The sequence below is a fragment of the Macaca nemestrina genome, chromosome 1 (genome assembly GCF_043159975.1).
Source record: "Macaca nemestrina isolate mMacNem1 chromosome 1, mMacNem.hap1, whole genome shotgun sequence".
NCBI classification, from domain to species: domain Eukaryota; kingdom Metazoa; phylum Chordata; class Mammalia; order Primates; family Cercopithecidae; genus Macaca; species Macaca nemestrina.
Window position 1 is genome coordinate 213,923,719 of NC_092125.1, and position 15,466 is coordinate 213,939,184.

General features: G+C 49.0%; 1 protein-coding gene across 2 annotated transcripts in view; it reads right to left on the reverse strand.

Annotated features, from left to right (window-relative positions):
- LOC105483096 (phospholipase A2 group IIF) overlaps nucleotides 1-14,788 on the reverse strand; it is a 53,472-nt gene extending 38,684 nt beyond the window's left edge. Inside the window, exons 1-2 of one of the 2 annotated variants that reach the window (XM_071099280.1) lie at nucleotides 14,551-14,788; nucleotides 10,486-10,636 (exon numbers count right to left, since the gene is read on the reverse strand). The gene's annotated coding sequence lies outside the window, so the exon portion shown is untranslated. Of the gene's footprint in view, nucleotides 1-10,485; nucleotides 10,706-14,550 lie in introns of those variants that run through there. The other variant, XM_071099291.1, reaches the window with a different exon arrangement.
- Nucleotides 14,789-15,466: the final 678 nt, after the last annotated feature.

Genomic DNA, 15,466 nt, shown 5'->3' on the forward strand with positions numbered 1-15,466 from the left:
ACTCTGGGCCGGTGGCACTACCTGTGCCTCAGCTGACTGAGCAGTTCCGAGATGTGGTGACTCATGTGAGGTGGTGTCATAGGAATGAAGGACTGTGGGCACCGGGTTCAAATTCCAGTTCCATGCACCACTCTGTGTGGGGATACCCGTGGGGGCAGCTGTGCCTGTGTGGGGGAACGGGGTAGGGAAATCTCCGTACCTTCTCAATTTTGCTGTGAACCTAAAACTGCCGTATAAAGTCTAGGCCGGGCGTGATGGCTCATACCTATAATCCCAGCACTTAGGGAGGCTGAGGCAGGCGGATCACCTGAGGTCAAGAGTTCAAGACCAGCCTGCCCAACATGGCAAAACCTCGTCTTTACTAAAAATACAAAAATTAGCCAGCCTTCGTGGCGGGCGCCTGTAATCCCAGCTACTCGGGAGACTGAGGCAGGAAAATCACTTGAACCCGGGAGGCAGAGGTTGCAGTGAGCCAAGGTCGCAACACTGCACTCCAGCCTGGGCAACAGAGTGACACTGTGTCTCAAAAAATAAAATAAAATAAAATAAAATAAAGTCTAGGTTTAAAAAAAAAAAATTCCACTTACATCAGTGACTAACCATGTACCTTACAGGAGTAAACATTCTCTACTTGTAAAGTATAAATGAAAATAAGAAGAGACCAACCTGGGCAACACAGACCTCATCTCTACAAAAAATATGAATTTGTTGTTGTTGTTGTTGTTGTTGTTGTTGAGACAGGGTCTTGCTCTGTTGCCCAGGCTGGAATGCAGCAGCACAATCGTGGCTCATGGCAGCCTCGACCTCCATGGCTCCAGTGATCCTCCTGCCCCAGCCTCCTGAGTAGCCAGGCACCTGAACGCCTGGGTAATTTGTGTATTTTTTGTAGAGATGGAGCCTCACTATGTTGTCTAGGCTGGCCTCAAATTCCTGGGCTCAAGTGATCCTCCTGCCTTGGCCTCCCAACGTGTTGGCATTACAGTCTTGAGCCACTGCACTCGACTGAAAATCTTTTAAAAAGAAGAAAATAAGAAGGTATTTGTGTTTGAATTAAATAAGATTAGTGTAGATTAAATTCTTAGCACAGCAGGCACCTGGCACAGGGTGTTAACTTTAAATGTTAACGGCATGGTTACTGTTGTTATTTCGTAGTGACCAGATCTAAAGTCACCCCCAAGAGAAATCAGGAGGAGAAAGTGTCCTCCTCCTTCCCCACCAAGTCTTCTCCCAGGGACATTGGATGCATAATGTCCATTTATTCAAGAGACTCCATTGGGAGCTGACAACTCTTATTTGTTTACCAAATTTGGCCCAATAGCTCTCTATGGCTTTGCAGTAACATCTCTCTTAATATTAATGTGGGCCGACTTAGCCATTATGATCCCCGTTTCATAATTAAGGGTCCTCCTGAGATCACACAACCCGAGAAAGACAGAGCCACAGCTTCGCCCCAGCCTCTTCTGGCTCCACTCCCTCGCCACATCACGTTTGTATTGGTTAAGAAGCTTCCAGCTAAAAACTGTGACTCAGTGGGCTGAAACAATGCGGGCATTTATGATCTCACATGATGAGACGATCAGAGAGGAGGTGGTTCCAAGTCTGGCTCTTCAGCGCTTGATATCATCAGGGCCTGATTTCCTTCCTGCTCCTGGCAAGCCACCCTTTGTGTGTTGGCTTTGCCCTCTGGGTGACTCCCCTCACAGCTCCAAGCTGGCAACCATGATGCCAGCCTGCAGGGCGGGATGTGACAGCATCCAGCCAAGGAGACGCTGTGTCTTCCTCTCTTCCTGTGTCTTCTTTTTCTTTTTTCTTTTTTTTTTTTTTTTTTGAGACGGAGTCTCGCTCTGTCGCCCAGGCTGGAGTGCAGTGGCGCAGTCTCGGCTCACTGCAAGCTCCGCCTCCTGGGTTCACGCCATTCTCCTGCCTCAGCTTCCCGAGTAGCTGGGACTACAGGCACCCACCACCACGCCCGGCTAATTTTTTTTGTATTTTTAGTGGAGATGGGGTTTCACCGTGTTAGCCAGGATGATCTCAATCTCCTGACCTCATGATCTGCCTGCCTCGGCCTCCCAAAGTGCTGGGATTACAGATGTGAGCCACTGCACCCAGCTCCCTGTGTCCTTTTAATAAGTCCCCCAGCACCACCCAGCAGACTTCCCTGCAGGACAGGCTCCCCTAACCCAGAGGTTACCCAAGACAGTGGGATGAGACTGCTTGGTTTAGATTCCTTAGGATTTATTTACCCCCAAGAGGGAACAGGATCAGTGTCCCTGAGGGGTTGGGTAGCTGATGAAATTTGTGTTGGGTGAGCAAGCCTGGAGCCAGGGACTGCAACCCGCTCTCACTTTGGCCAGGAGCTGAGCTGTGCCTGGGGTGCTCCCATTTCTGACCACCTTATCACCAGGGCAGGCTTGATATGTAGTAGGTGATCAATACGGATTTGTGGAACAAATAAATGAATTATGAAAGAAAGAAAGAATGAATGAATGAATGAATGAATGAACCTCAGACTGGTAAAGACATGGGATTTATTTAGATTAGGAGGCTAGATGCACAGGTGGGACCTCAGGCAGCAGGACTTGGAACATCCCACGCTGCAAGTTCTTGTCCTGGACCAGCGTTCAATGATTGAAACTGGATGACAGGCAGCAAGGAAGAAGCAATTCCCAGGGGAGCCTCAGTTCTCCACCCACCCCTCTCAGTGCTCCTGGATGGCAGAGGCAGCTACTGTGCTTCCCGTTCCCTCTGAGGTTAGACTCTGCCCAGTGTGGGAGGTGGAGTGGACACTGAACACCTGTGGTGCCCATTCACCCCTCCTCGTACCTACCTTGAGGCGCTGGTACTGTTACTGCATTTGACAGCTGTAGAAACTGAAACTCCAAGGGTGAGTCACTGGCTGATAAGTGGCAGGGTTGGGATTCGAACCCAGGTATCTCTGGCTCCAGGGCCATGTCCCACTCTACCTCCTAGCCACACCCAGGGACTACCAGGTGGGGGTGATGTGTGTCAAAGGCAGAAACCTACCCATTGGTGGGTACAAGCCTCAGGCCACCTGGGATGCAGGGTTCCACCTCCAGGGGGCCCAGCGCAGGAAAAAGTGACAGGGACGACTTCTCCAAGGCCCCGCCTATCTTTCCAGCTGAATCTTGCTTCCAAATGTCCATGTTCCTTCCCCACATCCTCGCCTTGCTGTGATGTGCAGGAGGGGCTGGGCTCTTGCCACCCCCTCCCCACCCTATCTCAGTGTCCCCTTGAGGAGGACTGGGGGGCATTCACACTTGGGGTTCCTGACTGAGGTCAGCCAGAGGGTCATCCTGACCTCAGGGCACCAGGGCAGCCGAATAGCCCATGTCTCCCACGGGGTGACCTGGCTTGTTCTCTAGAGCTCAGAGTCCCCTGTGTGTATATATATATATATTTTTTTTTAATTTAAAATAAAGAAGAGATTTTTAAAGCAGTTTGTAAAAGCTCAAAGCAAGGTCAGAGAAGGCAGGCTGAGGATTCCTCTCTGGTCCCTTTCAGTTTTTGGTTCCTGGCCAAACCCTGTCCACCTTGGGGCCTCTGCTGGGGGAAGCCTCCTCTGGATCCTTCTCTGGCAAGATGGGCTCCTTCTTCACCCAGAGCTCAGCTGAACCGCTTCTCCCTCCAAAAAAATGTCCCTGCCCTCCCGACCGAAAGCAACCACCGCCCACCCTTGGTTACTCCCAGTCTCCCTGCCCTGTTTTAATTCTCTGCTGTACACTTTCTGATGGTTTTCTTAATCAGCCTTCAGCAATTCACTTCTCTCACCCAACAGTCGGCGAGAATATGACTGCGTTGGACACAGGAAGGACCACAACATTCCCAGCATCAAGAACAATGCTGGGGGCATAGGACGTTTCTGTTGAATGAATGAATGAATGAATGAATGAATGAATGAATGGGGATTGATAGGGAGGCTCCTCCTATTTCTTTCAGCTGGGCTGCTTCCCAGCTGTGTGACCTTGGGCTTGTGGTTTTGTTACAAGAAAGGGGTCCGGATCTAGACCCAAGAGAGGGTTCTGGGATCTCACGCAAGAAGGAATTCAGGGTGACTCCATAGAGGAAAGTGAAATCAAGTTTATTAAAAAAATAAAGGAATAAAAGAATGGCTACTCCATAGGCAGAGCAGCCCGAGGGCTGCTGGTTGCCCATTTTTATGGTTATTTTTGATGATATGTTAAACAAGGGGTGGCTTATTCATGCCTCCCCTTTTTAGACCATATAGGGTAACTTCCTGATGTTACCATGGCGTTTGTAAACTGTCAGGGTGCTCATGGGAGTGTAGCAGTGAGGACGGCCAGAGGTCACTCTCGTGGCCACTTTAGTTTTGGTGGGTTTGGCCGGCTTTTTTACTGCAACCTGTTTTATCAGCAAGGTCTTTGTGACTTGTATGTTGTGCTGACCTCCTGTCTCATTCTGTGACTTAGAACGCCTTAAGCATCTGGGAATGCAGCCCAGTAGGTTTCAGCCTTATTTTCCCCAGCTTCTGTTCAAGATGGAGTTGCTCTGGTTCACACACCTCTCACAGTTTTACTTCTCTGATTCTCAATTTGCAATTAGTAAAATTAACCCATAACGCCTACCCTTGAAGGGGAATTTTTGACCAAACCCTCATCTCTTTCCTACTGAGAACCTCCTACCAGGGAGAAGGTTGGGACAGGGTAGAAGGGGTGCGTGGGCAGGTAGGAAAGGGAGGGACGTTCTATTACCTCCCAGCCCTTCTCTCAGGATGATCAGAAATTAGCCCTTCACCCTCTGCCAGGAACACTCCCCTTAATTTCAGGAGGCCATTGAAGTGGGGTCAAAGTGCAGTCTGCTGGTGAGCTGCCTCTGCTGGAGCCCCTTCCAGGAGCCAGGGCTGGGCTGGGCTGAGAGGAAGCTGAGGCTGTCCCTGTTCCTTCCTCAACGATTCAAGCCCCGAGATGATGCAGCAGTCGGCCCTGGCCCTGCGGTAAGCATCCCTCCCTGCCCCAAACACCAGCCCAGGAACTGCAGAGCAGAAGGAAGGGAGGGAAATTCAGCCATAGTGGCTTCCGGTTTCCTGAGAGGGAACGGGAAAATGCCAACTTCTGGGTTCCCCTGTGCTAAGAACCTTATATACATTTTCTCACTTACACTTACACTTCATTCTGCATGACCCAGCAAGGTGGGTATGATTGGCCGCACAGTACAGATGAGGACACAGGTTCTGATGAGTTAAACTTCTCGCCTGCAGTAACTCACTCATGGAGAAGTGGTGGAGGCCACTTTGGGAGGCCAAGGCAGGCGGATCACTTGAGGTCAGGAGTTCAAGACCAGCCTGACCAACATGGTGAAACCCCATCTCTACTGAAAATATAAAAATTAGCTGGACGTGGTAGCACCTGCCTGTAATCCCAGCTACTTGGGAGGCTGAGACAGGAGAATTGCTTGAACCAGGGAGGCAGAGGTTGCAGTGAGCCAAGATTGCACCACTGCACTCCAGCCTGAGTGACAGAGCAAAAGTTGGTGCCCCCCCACCCACCCCCGACCCCAAAAAGAAGTGGTGGAGGCTGGGCAAAAGTTAGCAAAAGCCGTGTTAAGCCCAGGGTCCTGGTGCAACCCTCACCACCCCAGGTAGTGTGCTCCCTATGCTAGAACTGTAATAAGTCTGTTGCCTGGTGCACACAGCAAGTTAATATGCTGAGACACCAGGTTGCAGCAGAGAAGGAGGTTTAAACTTAGGGTCACCAAACAAGGAGACGGGAGAGAACCTTAAATCCATCTCCCTGAGGAGTTTGGGGCTGGGGTTTTTAAGGGTTTTGGAGTGGGATGAAGTGTGGAGATCACTGAATGGTGGAAGAGTGCAGGGTGATGTCACAGGACCCGGAGAGGAAGAACACGCATTCTCATGCCGATCTCGTTCCTCTGTGAGAGGCTTCAAGCTGGTGGCTGGAATTTGGGCTTTGAAAAGCACCCTAAGCAATCCTTAAACAAGTCGATCTTGTGATTCTAACATCAGAAATCCTATCTATAGGAACAATGGAAATACAAATCAATTGTAGTGTCAGGAATCTTATCTATAGTAACACGAGATGAAAGTGGGTCAGTATCTAGTGCTTTGTGACTTTTAGCAACATGGAAGTGAGCCAACATGCAGCCTGATTAATGCTTCGTTATCACCATATTTCTGTCCAGAATTTTCGAGGATGGCTTCAAAAGCAGCAGGTCTGAAACTTTGTGGCGGACAAAAATCACCCAGGGGAGCAAGTTTAAAATGCAGGTTCTCTGGGCCCCACACCTAAACATTATGATTCTGTAGGTCTAGGATGGAGCCAAGGAACCTGTAGTTTGTAAATTGAAAAGAAAATTCTAAGGCCTGAGAAGTAAAACTGTGAGAGGTGTGTGAACCAGAGCAACTCCATCTTGAACAGAAGCTGGGGAAAATAAGGCTGAAACCTACTGGGCTGCATTCCCAGATGCTTAAGGTGTTCTAAGTCACAGAATGAGACAGGAGGTCAGCACAACATACAAGTCACGAAGACCTTGCTGATAAAACAGGTTGCAGTAAAAAAGCCGGCCAAACCCACCAAAACTAAAGTGGCCACGAGAGTGACCTCTGGCCGTCCTCACTGCTACACTCCCATGAGCACCCTGACAGTTTACAAACGCCATGGCAACATCAGGAAGTTACCCTATATGGTCTAAAAAGGGGAGGCATGAATAAGCCACCCCTTGTTTAACATATCATCAAAAATAACCATAAAAATGGGCAACCAGCAGCCCTCGGGCTGCTCTGCCTATGGAGTAGCCATTCTTTTATTCCTTTATTTTTTTAATAAACTTGATTTCACTTTCCTCTATGGAGTCACCCTGAATTCCTTCTTGCGTGAGATCCCAGAACCCTCTCTTGGGTCTAGATCCGGACCCCTTTCTTGTAACAAAACCACAAGCCCAAGGTCACACAGCTGGGAAGCAGCCCAGCTGAAAGAAATAGGAGGAGCCTCCCTATCAATCCCCATTCATTCATTCATTCATTCATTCATTCATTCAACAGAAACGTCCTATGCCCCCAGCATTGTTCTTGATGCTGGGAATGTTGTGGTCTTTCCTGTGTCCAACGCAGTCATATTCTCGCCGACTGTTGGGTGAGAGAAGTGAATTGCTGAATGCTGATTAAGAAAACCATCAGAAAGTGTACAGCAGAGAATTAAAACAGGGCAGGGAGACTGGGAGTAACCAAGGGTGGGCAGTGGTTGCTTTCGGTCGGGAGGGCAGGGACATTTTTTCGGAGGGAGAAGCAGTTCAGCTGAGCTCTGGGTGAAGAAGGAGCCCATCTTGCCAGAGGAGGATCCAGAGGAAGCTTCCCCCAGCAGAGGCCCCAAGGTGGACAGGGTTTGGCCAGGAACCAAAAACTGAAAGGGACCAGAAAGGAATCCTCAGCCTGCCTTCTCTGACCTTGCTTTGAGCTTTTACAAACTGCTTTAAAAATCTCTTCTTTATTTTAAATTAAAAAAATACACACACACACACACACACACACACACACACACACACATACACATACACAGGGGACTCTGAGCTCTAGAGAACAAGCCAGGTCACCCAGTGGGAGACATGGGCTATTCAGCTGCCCTGGTGCCCTGAGGTCAGGATGACCCTCTGGCTGACCTCAGTCAGGAACCCCAAGTGTGAATGCCCCCCAGTCCTCCTCAAGAGGACACTGAGATAGGGTGGCCAGGGGGTGGCAGGAGCCCAGCCCCTCCTGCACATCACAGCAAGGCGAGGATGTGGGGAAGGAACATGGGCATTTGGAAGCAGGATTCAGCTGGAAGGACAGGCAGGGCCTTGGAGAAGTCGTCCCTGTCACTTTTTCCTGCGCTGGGCCCCCTGGAGGTGGAACCCTGCATCCCAGGTGGCCTGAGGCTTGTACCCACCAATGGGTAGGTTTCTGCCTTTGACACACGTCACCCCCACCTGGTAGTCCCTGGGTGTGGCTAGGAGGTAGAGTGGGACGTGGCCCTGGAGCCAGAGATACCTGGGTTCGAATCCCAACCCTGCCACTTATCAGCCAGTGACTCACCCTTGGAGTTTCAGTTTCTACAGCTGTCAAATGCAGTAACAGTACCAGCGCCTCAAGGTAGGTAAGAGGAGGGGTGAATGGGCACCACAGGTGTTCAGTGTCCACTCCACCTCCCACACTGGGCAGAGTCTAACCTCAGAGGGAACAGGAAGCACAGTAGCTGCCTCTGCCATCCAGGAGCACTGAGAGGGGTAGGAGGAGAACCGAGGCTCCCCTGGGAATCGCTCCTTCCTTGCTGCCTCTCGCCCAGTTTCAATCATTGAACGCTGGTCCAGGACAAGAACTTGCAGCGTGGGATGTTCCAAGTCCTGCTGCCTGAGGTCCCACCTGTGCATCTAGCCTCCTAATCTAAATAAATCCCATGTCTTTACCAGTCTGAGGTTCATTCATTCATTCATTCATTCATTCATTCATAATTCATTTATTTGTTCCACAAATCCGTATTGATCACCTACTACATATCAAGCCTGCCCTGGTGATAAGGTGGTCAGAAATGGGAGCACCCCAGGCACAGCTCAGCTCCTGGCCAAAGTGAGAACGGGTTGCAGTCCCTTGCTCCAGGCTTGCTCACCCAACACAAATTTCATCAGCTACCCAACCCCTCAGGGACACTGATCCTGTTCCCTCTTGGGGGTAAATAAATCCTAAGGAATCTAAACCAAGCAGTCTCATCCCACTGTCTTGGGTAACCTCTGGGTTAGGGGAGCCTGTCCTGCAGGGAAGTCTGCTGAGTGGTGCTGGGGGACTTACTAAAAAGACACAGGGGGCCGGGTGCAGTGGCTCATGCCTGTAATCCCAGCACTTTGGGAGGCCGAGGCAGGCGGATCACGAGGTCAGGAGATGGAGACCATCCTGTGGACCTCGTCCTCTCAGCCAGGGGCTTCCCAAAGTTAACCTGAAAAACTATTTTCAGGCCATGATGGGAAGGAGAAGCCAGACATGCCTCATTAAACCCTCCTCCCTTTTGGAATTGCTCGTAAGACAGACTCTATTAAGCCTGATAAGAAACATTTACAATCTATTAACTTCAATGCCTGCTATCTGGAGGCTTCATCTACATGATAAAACCTTGGTCTCTACAACCGCTTGTCATCACCCAGATGTTCCTTTTTATTGATAATAACTTTTTCAACCAATTGCTCATCAGAAAATCTTTGAATCTGCCTATGACTTGGAAGCCTCTGTTATAAGAAAGGGGTCCAGATCCAGACCCTAAAAGAGGGTTCTTGGATCTCATGCAAGAAGGAATTCAGGGTGAGTCCATAGAGTAAAGTGAAAGTAAGTTTATTTAAAAAGTAAAGGAATAAAAGAATGGCTACTCCATCGACAGAGCAGCCCCAAGGACTGCTGGTTGCCACTTTTATGGTTACTTCTTTATGATATGCTAAACAAGCAGTGGATTATGTATGCCTCTCCTTTTGAGACCATCTAGGGTAACTTCCTGATGTTGCCATGGCATTTGTAAACTGTCATGGTGCTGGTGGGAGTGTAGCACTGGGGGACAACCAGAGGCCACTTTTGTAGCCACCTTGCATTTGGTGGGTTTTAGCTGGCTTCTTTACTGCAAACTGTTTTATTAGCAAGGTCTTTATATCCCGTATCTTGTGCCTATCTCCTATGTCATCCTGTGACTTAGAATGCCTTAGCTGTCTAGGAATGCAGGCCAGTAGGTCTCAGCCTCATTTTACCCAGCCCTTGTTCAAGATGGAGTTGGTCTTGTTCTAATGCCTCTGACACCTCCACTTCCAGTTGTCCCGCCTTTCCAGACCGAACCAATACACATCTTACACATATTGACTGATGTCTTATGTCTCCCTAAAATGTATAAAACCAAGCCATACTCCCACCACCTTGGGCACATGTTCTCAGGATCTCCTGAGGGCTCTGTCATGGGCCACCAGTCATTCATGTTTGGCTCAGAATAAATCCTTCAAATATTTTGCAGAGTTTGACTGTTTTGGTCGCCAATTTTTTTTATTTTTATTTTTTTATTATTATTTTTTTTTTTTTAGAGACAGAGTCTCCCTCTGTCACCCAGGCTGGAGTGCAATGGCGTGATCTCGGCTCACTGCAAGCTCCGCCTCCTGGGTTCACCTACCATTCTCCTGCCTCAGCCTCCTGAGTAGCTGGGACTACAGGCGCCTGCCACCATGCCCGGCTAATTTTTGTATTTTTAGTAGAAACAGGGTTTCACTGTGTTAGCCAGGATTGTCTCGATCTTCTGACCTCGTGATCTGCCCACTTTGGCCTCCCAAAGTGCTGGGATTACAGGCGTGAGCCACTGTACCCGGCCTGGGTTGACAGTTTTTAACAAATGCTTCCCAAGATCCGGATGTACCTGGCCAGGGATTACATGCTGAAAGGTGTGTAGGCCCCCACTACTCTCTCACCCCCACTACCCCCACTTCCCCTACTCACAGCACCTGGAGCAGACAGAGATCTGTCTCCATTGCCAACCCAGTGACGGAGCAGCTGTTCACATCAAGGTTTGTCCATCCTGTGTAGACACAGCTCCCTGGGCTGCCAAACTGGAGACCACATTCCTCACCTGCACCCAAGCCTCCGATGCTTCATCTGTCAAGTAGAAGATAGGAGAGGACTATGCTCAGAGATCAGCTTGCCACAGGTCACCTTCCTGAAGTCTGGTTGAATATTTGCTTTTGGGTTTTTTTTTTTCTTAATCTAAATTTATTTATTTATTTATTTTTATTTTTATTTTTATTTTTTGAGACAGAGTCTTGCTCTGTAGCCCAGCCTGGAGTGCAGTGGCACCATCTTGGCTCACTGCAACCTCTGCCTCCCAAGTCCAAATGATTCTCCTGCCTCAGCCTCCCAAGTAGCTGGGATTATAGGCATCCATCACCATGCTCAGATAATTTTTGTATTTTTAATAAAGACAAGGTTTCGCCATGTTGGCCAGGCTGGTCTTGAACTTCTGACCTCAGGTGATCTGTCTGCCTCAGCTTCCCAAAGTGCTGGGATTACAGGCATGAGCTATAGCGCCTGGCCTAAATGTATTTATTTAAGAAGGAAATTCATATCCCTCTGCATAGGGGAAACAAGTATCGCTTGTCGTAAACAGAGGGTGACCATAAAAATAAATATAATTTCCCTTCGAGAAATGTGCCCTCCGCATTCGTTGCATCAAGGACAGAAGTATGATTCTTATCCTTGAAGATGAATTCGCATAAACTGACCTCACTGTAGTAGCCCTTATCTCACATTAGTTCCCCATATCTTTCCTAGTGACTTCCCCATAATTTATTGTCCCTTGAAGCCCAAACCCACTTTCTTTTTTTTTTTTTTTTTTTTTTTTTTTGAGACGGAGTCTCGCTCTGCCGCCCAGGCTGGAGTGCAGTGGCCGGATCTCAGCTCACTGCAAGCTCCGCCTCCCGGGTTCACGCCATTCTCCTGCCTCAGCCTCCCGAGTAGTTGGGACTACAGACGCCCGCCACCGCGCCCGGCTAGTTTTTTGTATTTTTTAGTAGAGACGGGGTTTCACCGTGTTAGCCAGGATGGTCTCGATCTCCTGACCTCGTGATCCGCCCGTCTCGGCCTCCCAAAGTGCTGGGATTACAGGCTTGAGCCACCGCGCCCGGCCCAAACCCACTTTCCTTTGTTAAAAGGATATGGAAGCCCTGAGCCTAACCACTTCTTTGAGTTTTACTTATTTTATATGAACTCTCATGTGTCTAAATATTAATAGAAATTGAGTGCCTTTTCTTCTGCTAATATGTCTTTTGTTAGTTTCATTCACAGGGCCCCAGTGCAGGAAAATAAGAGAATAAAGTCCAGTTGTGGTGGTCCACGCCTGTAGTTCCTGCTACTCAGGAGGCTGAGGCAGGAGGATTGCTTGAACCAGGAAGGTCAAGGCTGCAGTGAGCGGTGATTGTGCCACCACACTCCAGCCTGGGCAACCGAGTGAGACCCCATCACAAAAAAGAAAAAAAAAATGAAAGAAAAAAGAGTAGAGGAAAAGTCTTTCTCCCTGACACTGACCTGCAATTCCCCATCAACACCAAAGTGACCAAAGTGAAAAAGCTCAGGTTACACGACAGAAAAAAAAAAAGAAAACATGAGGCACAACAGTCTGTCCATCTTGACTGTCTGGGGAAAGTGTGCCATGGGAAAGTGGCAGGAGAAATACTCTAGTGTAGTAGTCAAGAGCATGGGCTCAGGGTCCCACACACCAGGGTTGTCAGCTCTGGGGTCTCTTGACTCCCAGCTATGAGATCTTAGGTACAAGTCACTGAAACTCTCCGAACCTCAGTTTCTTTACCCATAAAATGGGGATTCTAGTGCTGTCTTCACAAAGTGTTGTAAGGAAGGAATGACAGGAAGAGAGTACTGGGCAGCTCAGGGACCAGGGAGCTCAGGGCAGCTGCTGTTGCCATTGTCGTGGTGGTCATGAGTGGTTCCATTAGCAGCAGCGGTAATATTCACTGACATTTCCTTCTTTCCTCACTGGGCTTGTCCTCACCCAGGGCGGCTTCTTAGAGCTCTATGAAATGATCTGACAAGCCACGGGCAAGTGGCCTCTCCTCAGTCACCTCATCTGTGGCTGTCACTGTGACTTGGGGGACCGGGGCAGCCCACGGTGTCACCAACTGGTAACGCTCCCCTTCTGAGACTGCAGCCAGGCTGGCTGAACTTTGAACGGAAGCCTTGCCTGGGCAGCTTTTTGAGCATGGGGAACCACGCTGGTTCAACACACATTGCCTTGGACAGAGAATCCAGGGTTCAACGCTTTCTATACAGCTTACCAGCAATGGCTCTGGGGCAAGCTCCTTAACCTCTCTGTGCCTGAGCCTCTTCATGCCTAGGATGGGGTGTTCTCAGGACCTCCCTCATAGGGTTAATGTGACAATTCAGGAGTCGCAGGAATAGGTCACTGCCAGGGCATCGTGAAGGGCCCTTGGGACACTGTCCTCATTGAGACCTGCTCAATGGTATCCAGCAGTAGGAAAACCCTGGGGCGCACAGAGGAGCCACAGTTCCCATCCCATGAGAAGTTCTGTGCCATGGCCGCCGGGAACCAGCTCAGGCTGGCGGGACTGCCCCAAATGCCAGGATCTGAGAGCCTGGTTCAAGTTCTGGCTTCACTACTAACTTGGAGGCAACCTTAGGTGAGACACTTTTCTCTCTCTCGGTTTTCCACTCTGTAAGATGAGATGTTGTGAGGTGCAAATTGGGTCATGGATTTGAAAACACTTTGAAAAGCATAAAATGTGAAAAGGTCTGTGTAGAAGGGAAGTCTGTAAACTGAGTCTTTAGAACTTCAACTAGATGTTCAAGAGGACAGTATAGCTGTCTCTAGATAGAGTTTCTTAAGACAATCACATGTGACCATTGCTTGTAAATCCGTACAGAAGACGTAGCAATCACTTGCTTGCAACCCACGAGTTTATTTGAAACCTGAGTAATCTCAGCGTCCAGCAGCTGGTTCACTTTGATTTATAGGAAAACAATTATGCAACATTCTGAATTTACTGGATCAACAGTTTAGAACTGATGACTCCAAGAGACATGGTAACTAAAGAATTGTCAGGTTCTCTGAATCAGACTTGCGCTGATTTGATGAATGAGTTGTTCACTGATTCTCAGAATCGACCATTTTGGAATTGATGCATAGGTTACCTTGAGTTCCAACTTTTCTTTCTGTAAGGTTTATCTCACTATCCCCCCAACTCTTTGCTGGGCCAGGAATAGGTCACTGCCAGGGCATTAACACAACGACCCCAAATTATTTTTAAAAGGTTAACCAAATTATAGGGGTTGTATTCAGTTCAAAAAGGCAAAGAGGTGCATAACACCATTTAAAGAAAATGTTCTATCAAAAGATGAAAAATGTTTTAAATACATTTTTATTATTTTATTTTATATGTGGCAAGGTCTTCCTCTGTTGCCCAGGCTAGAGAGCAGTGCACGTCTCACTGCAGCCTTGATCTCCTGGGCTCAAGCGGTCCTCCCACCTCAGCCTCCAGAATAGCTGGGACTACAGGTGCACACCACTGTGCCTGGCTAATTTTTAATTTCTTTTTTTGTAGAGATGGGGTCTCACTATGTTGGCCAGGCCAGTCTTGAACTCCTGGCCTTAAGTGATTCTCCTCACTTGGTCTCTCAAAGTGTTAGGATTGCAGGTGTGAGCCACTGTGCCGAGCTTCAGTACATTTTTAAAGGAGAAAGCTATAAAATGTCCACGTTAGGGGGCTGATGATGGTGATGTTTTGTTCTTTACTCATTAGGAGGGTGCACCTCCTACCCCTCTACCCCTGAGTGGTGCACAGTCCCACATTTAGAAACCTAAAAAATTAGTACCAGGACCAAAGCTTGTCTCAGTCTCTGGGTATGTCATCAGGTATACCTGCGGATATGTATGAATAGATCAAGTAAGCTTTGCTCATCTCTTGGCGCGAAATAACAAAATAGCATGTGTGAGTGACCCATATGGCTCCCCAGGGCTTGCACCCCTTCCCAGTGTCCCATACCTGACCATCGGTTGCATCACTGGGGAGCTGGTTGGCAGATACAGATGTCCAGGCCCTAGACCGTCTGTGCTGATTCCTTTCGGAGCTCTGGTCATTCCGATGCAGCCCTTCTACCTGTCAGTCCCTGGGACAGCCTCAGAATCCACCAGGTCCCAGCCGGGCAGAGCTTTCTCCTCTCCCCTAGGCCTGGATTCCTCCTGTCTCAGGGGAGGCTGTGCCGCGCCACTGGGGAGAGGTGCTCACTGAACAGGAGTCACGAGGTTCCCCCTGTGGGAAGAGGAGGCTGAGTGATGGTAAATCAGACCCTTTACACACAGCGCATGCCAATCTCTGCTAGCTTTGGTGGAGATGGAGCTGAGGGGTTCATGGCAAACTGCCACCTTCCTGCTTAGACATAGCTGCTTTCATTTTTGTTTTTAAGACAGGTCCTCACTCTGTCACCCAGGCTGGAGTGCAGTGGCATGATTACAGCTCACTGCAACCTCAACCTCCTGGGTTCAAGCAATCCTCCCACCTCAGTTTCCTGAGTAGCTGGGATTACAGGTGTGGACCACCACATCCAGATAATTTTTAAATATTTTGTAGAGATGGAATCTCACTGTGTTGCCCAGGCTGGTCTCAAACTCCTGGGCTCAAGCAATCTGCCCGCTTTGGCCTACCACAGTGCTGGAATTACAGGCGTGAGTCACTACAGCCTCTTGGTTCAACTCAAAATGCTTTCACCAGCCTCCTGTTCTCATCACAATGTGGAGTTCTTGCTTGTTGCATGTCAGTCCCTGGGAGACTAACAGGTGGTGGTGGTTGGGGAGTGGGGGTGGGGGATGTGGTGGTCTCAGTGCCTAGCCCAAGCCTGGCGCAATAAATGTGTGTTGAAGCACTAACCGCGGATGTTTGAGCAGATGAATGAACCGGACGG